The 13,259-nt window shown below is 35.2% G+C and overlaps 1 long non-coding RNA gene across 1 annotated transcript in view; it reads right to left on the bottom strand.

The window, feature by feature from the left end:
* Positions 1–13,259, bottom strand: part of LOC111745221 — a 50,908-nt gene that overhangs the window by 27,337 nt on the left and 10,312 nt on the right. Inside the window, exon 2 of the long non-coding RNA XR_002782559.1 lies at positions 1,228–1,260. This is a non-coding gene — a long non-coding RNA (uncharacterized LOC111745221). The remainder of the gene's footprint in view (positions 1–1,227; positions 1,261–13,259) is intronic.

Genomic DNA, 13,259 nt, shown 5'->3' on the forward strand with positions numbered 1-13,259 from the left:
GGAGCTGGCAATGCTCATAAGCTGATCTTTCTCAGTATGGCCAGGGCTAAGAAATCCCCCTGGCCAATGAGAAGGACATTGACTTCTGCTTGTGTATAGACCTTGCAGGGTCTAACTTTAGTCAGTGTTGGGTCTTACGGGCTGCTCAGTAACCCTTGGTACATAGTCATATTATCATACAGTGTGCAAGATCCCCGGCCAAAGTCTCAATTGCTTTGAAACCTAGGGCGACTCCAGAAAGTTAACCCTTGAGGCCTTCCTCTGCTTGACGATCCAACATTGCCAAGTTGCTGTGACTACTTCTCACCATGGTGACTGGAGGACGTTTCTGAGACGATTTCTTTCTAGGGGCCTTGATGTGGGGAGAGCAGAGCCCTTCTCTGCCTTCAGTGTTTCCCTCCCAACTCTGGAATGTTCTCTTCTTTTCACCACAAAGAGGACATCAGAAGATATCTGTCTAACGCTCATTTTTTTTCTTCTCTTCTTCTTCCCACAAATGTCCTAGGCCTAGGGAGGCTTGGGCATTTATTCTTTTTCTCTCTTATTCTATCTTTTCTTTACATTCACTTGACCCAGATGGAGCACATCCTCCACACCACAGTGAGCCCCCTGAGCATACTCATCATAACCTAAAAGGGGAGTAAAGGCTCTGTGGAACCTGCAAATTCTACTGTCATAACCATAGTCTGTTTTTATCGCAGAAGCCAGGTACTACTTTGTTCTTTTTTTGCATAATATACAAATGTCCCCTGAGGCTAACGGGTGCTTTGAGTAAATGGGTTGAAGATCTTATATTCAGAGAGGCAAGAGGACAAGCATATTGATACTGTTTAAGGTATCATCTTATTTATGATTATTATACTTATTTGTATAATGAGAAATAATGCCAGAAGCTTCTATAGTAACAAAAGCCACACCTAAGTGTAGTCAGCAAAGGCTCTGATATAACAAATTAATTGCCTCACGACAAATATTGCAGGATGGCACAGCCTTCCTCTGATGCCCATCAGCCTGTGGCCAACCCCAGCTGGAAAGCCAGTGCTTTGGGGTTCATTAGCTGGAAGAAAATGCAAAATGCTGAGTCGTTGCTCATGGAGCACGTGTGAGATGGTCTACACGGGATTTCCAGCACTGTTCTGGAGGAATGTGAGGTCTGAATTCCTCAAACATCAGTGGCAGGTTGAACTTGGGGAGAAGACAGTTTAGAACATTAGTGAGACTTCTTACCTTTTTTATCTTCTCTTTTCCCTTTGTTGAGACCTGGGAAAAGAGATAGAAACAAGTTAGATCACGATGGAAATGATTATGTCTATATAGTTACTACTTAAAATATTGTGAGTTCTCATTATGTATTGCTGATTTAGTCTCATTCTTTAAGAATCTAAGTTGTGGTTTTATTTTATTTTAAATTTGTAAGCATTAGATCATTTATAGGTAAATTGGTTCTAAAGCCTGTTTGCTTTCTTGATAACAGAGACAGACGCTGATAACGCTTCTCAGAGTTACTGTCCCAGTGATGCTGCAACAGAAGTCTTGCTTTTCTCTCTGCCTAGAAACCTCTTTCCTTCTGTTCTTTACACACTTAACTTCTGCTTATTCTACCTCCCACTTCTCAACCCCACCCTGTACTTAAATCAGATCCCCATTATCTTCTCTCACTGCATTCTCTTCTTTTCTTACTTAGCATGTTTCTTGATTTGTAATTATATATTTGTGTTATTTTTTAATGTTTGAAACAATAGCTTATCTTCAGAGAACCAAAGAGGAGAGGGATAAAGAGACCCTTGTCAAGATGGCAGGCGGTGGCTAGGAAAGTGAGAAGAACACAAAGGAAGTCATCTGCCTCTGGCCATTTCAGTGCAATTGCCTCTTGGGGTTTACACAAGATGGGCCCCAGGTCCCCCAGCACCTCAGTTCTCTGACTTGCTGAGAGCCCATCTTCATGGTCATTATTCTCCCATCTAACTCTCAATTCATATTTCATCAATTTCCTTTGTTCCCACCACATCATCCTCTGCCTGAGTCCCATCCCCAGAGAATTAGACTGGGGGAATATTTCCAGCTGGCTGGAAAAGGACAGATTATGGACAGGTAATGGGAAGGATTTATAAACCACTGAAGAGCTACAGTAAAGAAAGTGTGCTTCTAGAATCCCATGTCGGACCACCAGATGTACACTTTTCTCTAAATACCTGGTCATAAAAAAATGAGAGTCAGTGAGTTTAAAAATATGCCCATGGTATGTGTCATACTGGCAATTGAACTCCAGCCAACTTGATTCCAAGGTTCATGAGTTTCCTGTTATAACCAGCAGTTTGGTGCTCACAGCTCAGCATCAAGATTGACCTAAATGCAATTCTGTCTCTGGTACTGAGCCCCTATTTCAGTGGTTTTTAGCGTTTTGCCTTAATTTGTCCCAACACACCTTTTTTTTTTTTAATTTGTCCCAACACACCTGTGCAAGAAGCAGTTTTCCTATCAGTGACAGTGGCTCGCTACAATAGAGAGGAAGCTGAACAGGGTTAGAATAATTTTAAAAGGGCTCACCCTTACTCCAAGCAAGTTCTGATGTAGACTGCTTGGGGAAAAGTGCCCGCATAGCATTTTTGAAAATCCTTTTAGGACCCTTTGACTTTAGAAGCAGGGTCATTTGTGTCTTACTCCTGGTTTTATGACTCTCCTATTATCCCAGTTTCTCTAGAATCAAGCTCTTCGATGTATGAGATTTATTCCTGAACATGCCTTCCCTGCTACATGCTATAGCTGTACTTCTTATACTTCTGTGTGCTGCCTGCTGCTTATGCCTTTTCAACCCCAGCCCCATGCTCATCCTGGCCTCTTGTAACCCCAGAACACCCTGGCATCATGCTTTTCTCACTAACTGAAATGTCTGCCAACTGTTTACCATGAATCTTTGGCACATCTGTGTAAATCTTCTCTTTATTTGTATTCAAATAAGCCCCCAGAGGACATCCTTGTGGTCTGTCTGGTCACTGGGTCTCCATCAATCTAACCTCACCACCACTTGTCTGGGCCTTCCCACCACAGATACCCACATAACTACCCCTGTTCTTTATTGTTAACTCAAACCTTCTTTTAATAGCTTCATCATGGATGGAAGAGCTTTTCAAAAAAGAAATTTGTCTTCTTTACATATACTTTTGTATGAATTCTTATTTTGTAGTCCCTGAATGGGTTGATTTATTCAGAAAAATACAGTAGAGCACAGATGTTTGGGCCAAGTGTGCTTGCAAAATGGTATTCTCTACAGAATGGTTTTAGGCATAAGAGTATTCACAATAAATGGTGGACATATTTCCCTTTTGGAGGGTTTTTTCTTCAGCCTGTCAAAACTTAGATTTATAAATTAAATCTGTGGAACATTTATTTAAAAATGTCACTAGCGAAATGTACAAATCTGTATATTAAAGTTTATGAAAGCACTTTCATAAAAACAGTAAACTTCTTAAAGTTTGATATCATCAAACATCAAACGGTTAGGACCTGTTGGTTCATATTCTTGCTCCAAAGAATTTCTATTGTTTTATTTCTCTGAGTTATTAAGCGTGGATCTGGTGAGAATATGTTGGTATAGCATGGTGTGCTATGGTGGTACTGTGTGGGACCTTTGTCAAATACCTATTCTATGGAATTTGCCGAAGGAAGAAACACCATCATTATTTTGAGTTTGCTTTTGCAGAATTTGTTTTTCCTGGTAACTGTAGCCATAGCAATTACCTGAAACAAAGTTGGTAATTGTTTTCCTTCTCTCTGCTGAAAGCAGATATAGGTTAACCGTATACTCTAGGGGAATTTAACATTAGTTCATATGTTTTTATATTTTAATCTGCCAATGTTTTTGCATATGAAAGGAAGACTTGCACAGGAACTGATAATAACATTTTCAATTAGTAACAACAATAGTCGTGTTTCCATGTGCAGAGGTTATAAATACTTGAAGCTTTGGATTATCATTTTCCTGATAATACCTGAGATATGTCTATAGGTATAGATATATAGATATAGATAGGGATAGATACAGAGAGATAGCTTCAAATTTCAGTAAACTGATATGGTCAAATATATTTAGTTGATTGTGCTATTTCTGAAAAGTTCAGGATAAGGTCATATCTGAAAAGTGAGCCCTCTTCTACATTCTAGAGAAAATGCCAGTTTGAAATTTTCATACTTAAGACACCCCCACCCATGGCAATAAAATATAGGTTATATGATTCTAAAGTTTTCAGTTAGAAAGTTTTGCTTTCATGGCAGAAGAAAACTGCAAGTTATTATAGCCCATGATGTGTATTTAGGGATAATGGGGGATAACACATAATTTCAACTTATTTCTGGACTAAATTAATGTGATTATATATTATTTCAAACCACAAGACTAAAATTATTCTCTCACTGAAGTTGATTCCTCTCCCAAATGAACTGTATTGTTATATTTTGATCAATATTTTTTTATCAATACCACAACCAGACAGATATTTTAAGAAAAGAATAAAATCATATTTATCACTAGTCCTATCTTAAATTAATAATAAGAAGTAGACAGCTTGCAGGGTATGTGCCTCTATTTCTATTTGCCTGCTAGTTTGAAATGGGGGTGGAGGGGAATTATCAGTGGTTATATGTCTACATAGCCAAGCTAGAAGCATACAGCCATGAGAACACTTCAGTTGTACAGACAGATAAACCACTAAGGACTAATTAAATATATTTCCCTTCTTGAAAGAAAGAAAAAAAAAAAAAAAGAGACACGTATGAGAGGCACTTGAATAGGTGAGGATGATGTCTAAAAAAGTCTTAAGAACTAAAATCATAAATTAATGGTGAAGTATGTATTTTAGAAGGCACATGCAAGCACCCTCCTACTAAGAAATATTCAGGAGATTAGTCACCATAAACTTTCTCAAGATAAATTGAGGTGCTCTCATTCAACCAGGTAAATGAGAGGAAGAATTACGATTGAAAAATGTGCTTTTGCTTACATTATCCGACTAGGTTCTTCCAGTTAACCCATCAAATGAGTTGTTAAAAGATGCTCCTCCTAGAAGAAGAAAAATTGAAGTCTAGAATAGAGACTATCATAGCTCCTAAGGTGTTTGGGTTTTTAAAAAAATACAGAGAGACTTGATCTAATGCTCAATTCATTGGAATTGGAATCTTGAGCATAGCTCCTTGAGAATGAGTTTACCAGAAAAACAGTGAATTAATGAGATATCTATAATGGATTATGCCAGAGCCATATGGAGAGGCATACCATGCAGAGAAAGCAATGCTTCTTCCACCACTGTCCAGGAAATGCCCCATGAACCAAAGGTGACTGACAATAATTTTCAGAATCATGACCTTTAGAATAAGTCCTTCTGTTTCTCTCTTTTCTCATCTCAAAAATCAAACAGATGTTCTGCTTAATTAATGTGACTGCATATAAACTGTTTAGATAATAAAAAATGTGTTCGGCTAAAATAAAAATGGTGGAAAACAAGTTGAGTAAAAGTACTTGTGGCAAATATTGATAGTCTTATTCATATTATATTAAAGAGCTCATAAAAATATTTTTTAAAAAAAGCCCCAAGAGTCTCAATAGACATATGTATAAAATGTATAAATAACTAATTTATATTGAGGGAATGAAATAATTTTGAATGTCAGTAATAAAATATAAATAAAAATGGTTATATAATGCTATTTCTAGTGAAAAATGAAAGGAATATTCTCACCCCATTAATTGAAGCATAGTAAAATGATTACAGTGGTCCTCTCTTATCTGCAGGGGATACATATCAAGACACCCGATAGATGCCTGAAACCACAGAAAGTACCAAACCCTATCTATACTATGTTTTTTTCCTTATACAAGTATATCTATGATAAAGTTAATTTGTACAGTAAGAGATTAACAATAATAAATAGAAAAATAAAAATAATATAACAAATTATGTACAGTAAGAGATTAACAATAATAAATAGAAAAATAAAAATAATATAACAAAAGATATATGGATGTTGTCTCTCTTAAAAATACCTTACTATACTGTACTCACCCTTCTTTTTGTGATGATGTAAGGTGATACAATGCCTATATGATGAGATAAAGTGAGGTGAATGACAGGCATTGGGATTTAGTATTAGGCTACTATAAAAGTTACTTGAACACGAGCACTGTGAAATTGCAACAGTTAATCCGATAACCAAGATAGCTAACTAACAGGTGGGTAATATATACTGTGTGGACACACTAGACAAAGAAATGATTCACATCCCAGGCAGTACAGAGTGAGATGACGTGAGATTTCATCACGCTACCCAGAATGGTGTGCAACTTAAAACTTATGGATTGTTTATTTCTGAAAATTTCCATTTAATATTTTCAGACCACAATTGACCACAGGTAAATGAAACTATGGAAAGAAAAACTGTGAATAAGGGTTTAACATTTTTTTGAATGTCTCCTTGGGCAAGGGAAATGAAACAAATGAACAATTAAACAACAATAATAATGAGCCTGGGAGAAAGGGGATCAGTGTCCAGAACTATTAAATATATTATCTAACATGTCCAGTTTTCAAACAAAAAAATGATGAGAAATGCAAAAAAAAAAAAAAAAAATCTCAGAAAAGTGTTACTCATACACAAGGAAAAATGAGTCAACAGAAACTTCTTGTGAGAAGACCCCTACATCAGACTTAATAGACACAATTTTTAAAGCAGCTATTGTAAACATGTTCAAGAACTAAAAGAAACAATGACTAAAGTAAAGAAAAATAGAACAATGTCTCATCAAATAGAGAACATAAAAAAGATAAAAATTATAAAAAGAACCAATGGAAATTTTAAAGTTGAAAAGTTGAAATGAAAAATTTACACAAGGGGCTCAACTGTAGATCTGAACTGGTAGAAGAAAGAATGAGCAAGCTTGAGGATAATTTGTTAGAGATTATGCAATATGAAGAACAGAAGAAAAATGGTGAAGAAAAATGAACACAGTCTCAGAGAAATGGGGGATACCACTAAGCTTGCTAATGTGCATTTAGCGGGTGTGACAGGGAAAGAGGAAAGAGAACGATTAGAGAAAATAATCTAAGAAAATTACCCAAATATGATGAAAAAGATTAATTTACATATCCAAGAAAGTCAAAGAATTCCTGATAAACAGAAAGATATTCATACCTAGACATATTATATAGGAATAACAAAATCCAAAGATAAACAGAAAATCTTGAAAGCTAAGAGAAAAAACAACTCATCACAAGAGAACAATAATATTAACAGCTGACTTCTCCTTAGAATAAGGAGAAGCAATAGGCTAGAAGCAGTAGGACAGCATATTAAAACTGCTGGAAGAAAAAAAAAGCTCCAATAATTTTATATCCAGCAAAAATATCTTTTAAAAGTGAGGATAATAAAAAGACATTCCAAGACAAACAAAACCTAGAAAAATGATTGCTAGTAGACCTGACCTAAAAAAAATACTAAACGAAGTTCAAGCCAAAAGCAAATGATTCCAGATAATAAGTAACTCAATTCATCTGAAGAAACAAAGAGCTCCAATAAAGATAATTGTGTAGATAAATAAAAAAGAAAGTAAAAGTCACATATTTTCCTACTTTTTTTCTTTTAACAGCTAAAAAACAAACACATAAAACAAAATATATATAATCATATCATTGGCCTACAATATGTAGAAATGTAATATATTTGATGATAACAGCACAAAGAAGGTGAATAGGAACAGAGCTGTATTAGAGTAAGAAAATAACACCAGATGGTAATTGGAATCCACAGAAACAAATGAGGTCAAGAAATAGTAAATAAGGAAATTAACATAACAAACCCTATAAATATAAACTAGCTCTTCTCTCACCTCCTTTAGAATATATAAAATAATACAAGGTAATAACTATATGAATCAACATCTATAGATATAATATATATGACAATAATAGCACAAAAAGGGGAATAGGGATGTGTTATATAGGAGTAATAATTCTTATCTAGTTGGAATAAAGTTAGTATAAAGTTGAATTTGATTCTGATAAGTTTAGGTATATATGGTAAGTCTTAAATCAACTACTAAGAAGTAACTTAAAAATAGTGAAAATATCATTAAGGGAATTAAATGAATAAATTTTTGTTATTTGGGTTATGCAAAGCCTACTTAGATATGACACCTAAAGAACAGGCAACAAAAGAAAAAATAGGTAAAATGTACTTCAAAATAAAAATCTTTTATTTTTTAAAAAGTACTAGTAAATATATGAAAAGACAACACATATAATGCAAATAAATATTGCATTGACAAGTAACTTGTACTTAGAATATATAAAGAACTCTTACAACTAAATAATAAAAAATCACAACCCAATCAAAAGTGGGCAAGGGAACTGAATAGACATTTCTCCAAAGAAAATATGCAAGCAGCCAATAAGCACATTAAAAATGCTCAACAGCATTAGCCGTCAGGAAAATGCAGGATACAGTCAAAACTACAATGAAATACCATTTCATACCCACCAGGATGGATTTAATAAAAAAAATCAGATAATAATAAATGATGACATGGATGTGCAGAAATCAGAACACTCATCCATTTCTGATGGGAATGTAAAATGATGGAAAACATCCTGGAAGTTACTCAAAAGGCTAAACATAGAGTTACCATATTATCCAGCAATTCCATGCCTTGGAATATACCTAAGAAATATGAAAACATATGTCTTCATAAAAACTTCTACATGAATATCCATAATAACCCCAAAGAAGAAACAGATCAAATGCCCTTCTAATGAACGATAAACAGAATGCGATATCTGTCTACCTACCTAAGAGAGTGTGTGTGTGTGTGTGTGTGTGTGTGTGTGTGTGTGTGTGTGTGTGTATATGTATCTATGTCTAATATTATGTGAATAGGCAAAGCTAATTGAGACAGGAATTAGATTAATGGTTGCCTGGGGTGGTAAAGTTGGGTCAAATGGGGAGTGACTATTAATGTGTGTTGGGTTTCCTTTAAGAATAATAAAAATGTTATAAAATTTACTGTGGTGATGGCTTCGTAGCCCTGTGAATATACTAAAAACTTTTAGATCATACACTTTAAATGGGTGAATCATATGGTATGTGAATTATATATCATAAAGCTTTTATATTTAAATAAATGAATAAAAATATAACAAAACGAGCACAAATGTAAAAAACATATAATACACCTTTCTCTATAGAGATAAGACTATTTCATAAAGTTCCATTAGTGTTAAACACCACTATTCCATGAGAATATTTGAGAAACAGAAAAAATATAAGGCTTTTTTTAATGACACATTGAATGTAATCAGGTAGCAAAATATGAAGAGACCTGAAGAACTTACATAGTGATGTATGTCCATTATGTGATGTGCAGAATGTATGCAGTGATGTATCTCAATAAAACTGGGGGAAAAAATAAAGAGAAAGTATCAAGATTTAGATTTCACTAAATTTGGGAGAACATTGTTTGCAAGGAGATATGCTTGATAGGATCCTTAACGGACAGGGTTAAGTAACTGCTCTCCCATGAATAAGCACACTTTGTTTTAAAAGGTCCCTGTTTTCTTAAGTAGCTGCTATCTTGTCAGGCACTTTTTAATTTGTTTTACATACATTATCATTAGTTCTCACAAGACAAATTGTACAAATGAGAATACTAGGGCTTTTTAAGAAGCTAACTGTCAATTTTTATACAACTAGTATGCGGTAAAGTAAAGACTAGAATTCAGGAATGCTTATTGAACCATTCTATGTTGATTACAGTTATTCAAAACTCTGTGTGATCCACTAAACAAATTTTTAAAAACACATTTTGCATGTCATTTTCTTTAAAATAAAGAGGAAAGAATTGAAATTGATGGTTAAGTCATTTATTTATGGTTCCCAAAGTTCCCCCTCTACCTTAATTCTTAAATATTAATATAAATTAATTTAAAAATCTTAAATATTAAGCCTGAAAGAGGCAACACCTTTTATCATGTTAGCAACTTTTCTAAGTGAAAGTAATGCATTTTTTAGTTCTTCTTGGATAGGTATCATTAAAGATTTTTATTTCTCATTTAATATCTTTAAAAAATGATTGCATGAGGCTGGTCAAAGGAGAAATATTGGTCACATTTATGAAAAATCTTGAGATTGCTTCTTTCTCAGACTGGAACATGTAACATACCAAGTAGTTTCCCAATTCAATGTATTATAGCAATATCCCTTATGTAAATATTATCTTAATGTAAATAATATATAATATATCCCAAAACTTATGCTTTGGGGGAGATAGTAGAAGAAGAAAAACATTGGGCTTATGAGAATTTTAAAAATTATTTAAATGTTTGCAGTTATTTTACAGGAGATGTAATATCGTAAAATTATAAAAAAGTATTTATATTATAGATTGTCCTCCCCACCTCCCTGTCCAATGGAGAACTAAACCAGCAATGGAATTTTGACAAGAAGATTTGTGTGATTCCAATTATATTTTGGGAACAAAGAGTAATAAATATATTGATCATAATATCCTGCTTGAGCAAGTCCCTTAGAAATCCTTCTTATGGAATTCCTGATAAGGTCATACCTTTGTAAACATCATTTCACCAGCACCTGGTATAGGATGCTTTGGGTTTGATTCACATAGGTTCGATCAGACAGGACTATGCTGATTAACAAGGAGAGAAAGGGTGTGCTCCCATTAGAGTAGCCAAAACTTAAACAGACTGGAACATTTATTTCAGGGATTGATTAATTTAATATGTTACACATTTATAGAGTTCAAACTATTCACCCCAATGGAAACCCAAACGATTCCCAGAAAGGCAAAATGAAATGCCCAACATGGCTTTGAGAACAGACATGTACATTACATGACAGCTGTTTGTGTCTTTTAACATAAGGGGGAGATCTTTTTGTTTTCAATTTGGCAATGACATTTTCTCTTAGGCCAGCAGATCAGAGATATTGCAGATTAATATGAAAGGTAGAAAGACAGAAAGGTAGATCATAGGAAGCAATCACAAGGTAATAACAAAACAGAGCCAGAAATGCTTATTTAGATAAATGAGGTATATTAAAGGCTATATACCATCATTCATGGGACTCCCCATCCAAAACCATGCACAAAGGATTTTAAACTCTGAAATAGAGATAAAAGCACACGTGGCTTTAAAAAAAACACATTGTCACACAAGTACAGTCCAAAACCTCTAATTCTTAAAAACATTATGTTAGAAAGATGAATTAAATTCTCCCCCTACATTCATACCAAAATAAATGCTATGGAAAAGCCTAACACTAGAGAAAGATATTTCTGAGTTTCAGTTTCCTTATCTACAAAGATCACATTAAAAATACTTGCTAGTTTGAACTTGTGACCTTTGAGATTCTTTCCAAATTAGTTTTCATGATTCTAGGTAAGATATACTTATTGTAAGTTCAAGGTGTCACATGTACCAGGAGTATTTGAATTTTATTAAGTAATGAGGGGCTTTAATACCCAATGGGTGAATCTCCAAGGAGGAACTATCATGCAATCTGACAGGTATGTGTTGGACATATATGTGTATGGTGGGGGAAGCCTTCTCACACCCCTTAAATCATGCTGCCATTTTCCAAAGCAAATTCTAATAATGAATTCTCAAGCTAGTCTGCCCATTAGAATCTCAGAGCTTTAAAAAGTCCTCATGTCCAGGCCACGCCACAGACCAATTAAATCAGGACCTCTGGGGATGAGACCTGCACAACAATATTCTTTTAAAGTTCTTGAAGGATTCTATTGTGAGCCAATGAATGATGAGCACCACTGCCTCAATGGATTCATGTCGAAAAGGAGAAAACTTGAGACCCTCATAAGCTAAATGACTGAGTTTAGCTCAAGGAATTAGTCATGAAGCCAGGATAGGAGTCCCAGTCTCCAAACTTTCCATCATATTCTTTCAATTACACCCTTGTCTTTCCGTCTCTCCTCATTTCATATTGCTGCCTCTAAATTGGCCTGCCTATGGTCTTAATTGCAGGTCTTGCATTCAGCACCTACCTATACACACCATATAACAAAGCTGTGAGTAGCCTCTCCCAGCATAATTTTTGCATATTACTTTTTTTTTTATAGACATTGCCTTCTTAGGCTTGCCAGGTTAGAGGTGACCCAAATTCTTTCATCATAATGAGAAAATTGAGCATCAGAGAAATTAAGTGATGTATCGTCATTTAATCCAGCAAAGAGCAAAATCCAGAACTGTCATTGCATAACATTTCATCCAAGTTCTACTTTTCCAAGCCTCCAACTTCGATGATGGGAATGTCCCATAGGAGACACTGGCACCCTTCATCAAGAGGCTAACATACACTTGTCTCAAGAGTAGTAGAGCTGAATGAGGATCAGGGAGGGGCTGAATTTGCAGTATCCATCTTACTTTTAGTGTTTGGAGGTCAGAGGAGACAGTCCAAGACACTGCTGTAGCTCACACACATTATGGCTTGTAGGCTGGATCTGCTCATTAGGGGCAGCAACTCAGTCTACAGTTTCTTCCTCAGCAGACCTCCATGACTGAAGCTGGAAGCTTGGGAACCTTGAGAAAGCACTGCAGGTTCTAGTTCTCCCTTGTTGGTTTTGGTTCGACCTTACGGGCTTCAGTTTTTCCTTGCTTTCCCCTCATATCCATCCTCCCTTCTTAACCACCTGTCTTCTGGACTTCAGATTCCCACATCAGACACAGAAACAATAAACAGCAGCTTCAAATAGACTATGTAACCAGCTCTGACAACTGCATAAGGTCAAATTCCTATAATAAATCATGTGTCTATATCTCCTAGGGGTCTGCCTTCCTAATCGAGGGGCTAGGACTGTGTAAACAGAATCAATTACATCACCATTTTGGCCATATCTATAGTCAGATAACTGGAATTGAAAAACTTCCAGTGTGACAACACGAGGTCTTCAATGATCATTTGACAACAACCTTTTGGGCAAAGCAGTGACTGTTCCCTCTCCATTTTGCCATTGTTTCCCTTATACCTTATATCAATTATACCTTTACAGTGGCCTAGTTTGTACATTTACCTTGCTGGCCTGGCCTTGTAGTTGGTTGAGTTTGCATTCTCTGATTTCCTCAAATCCAACCAATGAAACTCAGCTTTTACAATAACCTTTTTGGACCATTTCTCTGATTTTTTCATGCTTCTGATTTCCATGATTTTCTCATCTCCTCAAGTATGTTTGGGTTATTACTAAT

Source organism: Pteropus vampyrus, unplaced genomic scaffold (assembly GCF_000151845.1).
Source record: "Pteropus vampyrus isolate Shadow unplaced genomic scaffold, Pvam_2.0 Scaffold149, whole genome shotgun sequence".
Lineage (NCBI taxonomy): Eukaryota > Metazoa > Chordata > Mammalia > Chiroptera > Pteropodidae > Pteropus > Pteropus vampyrus.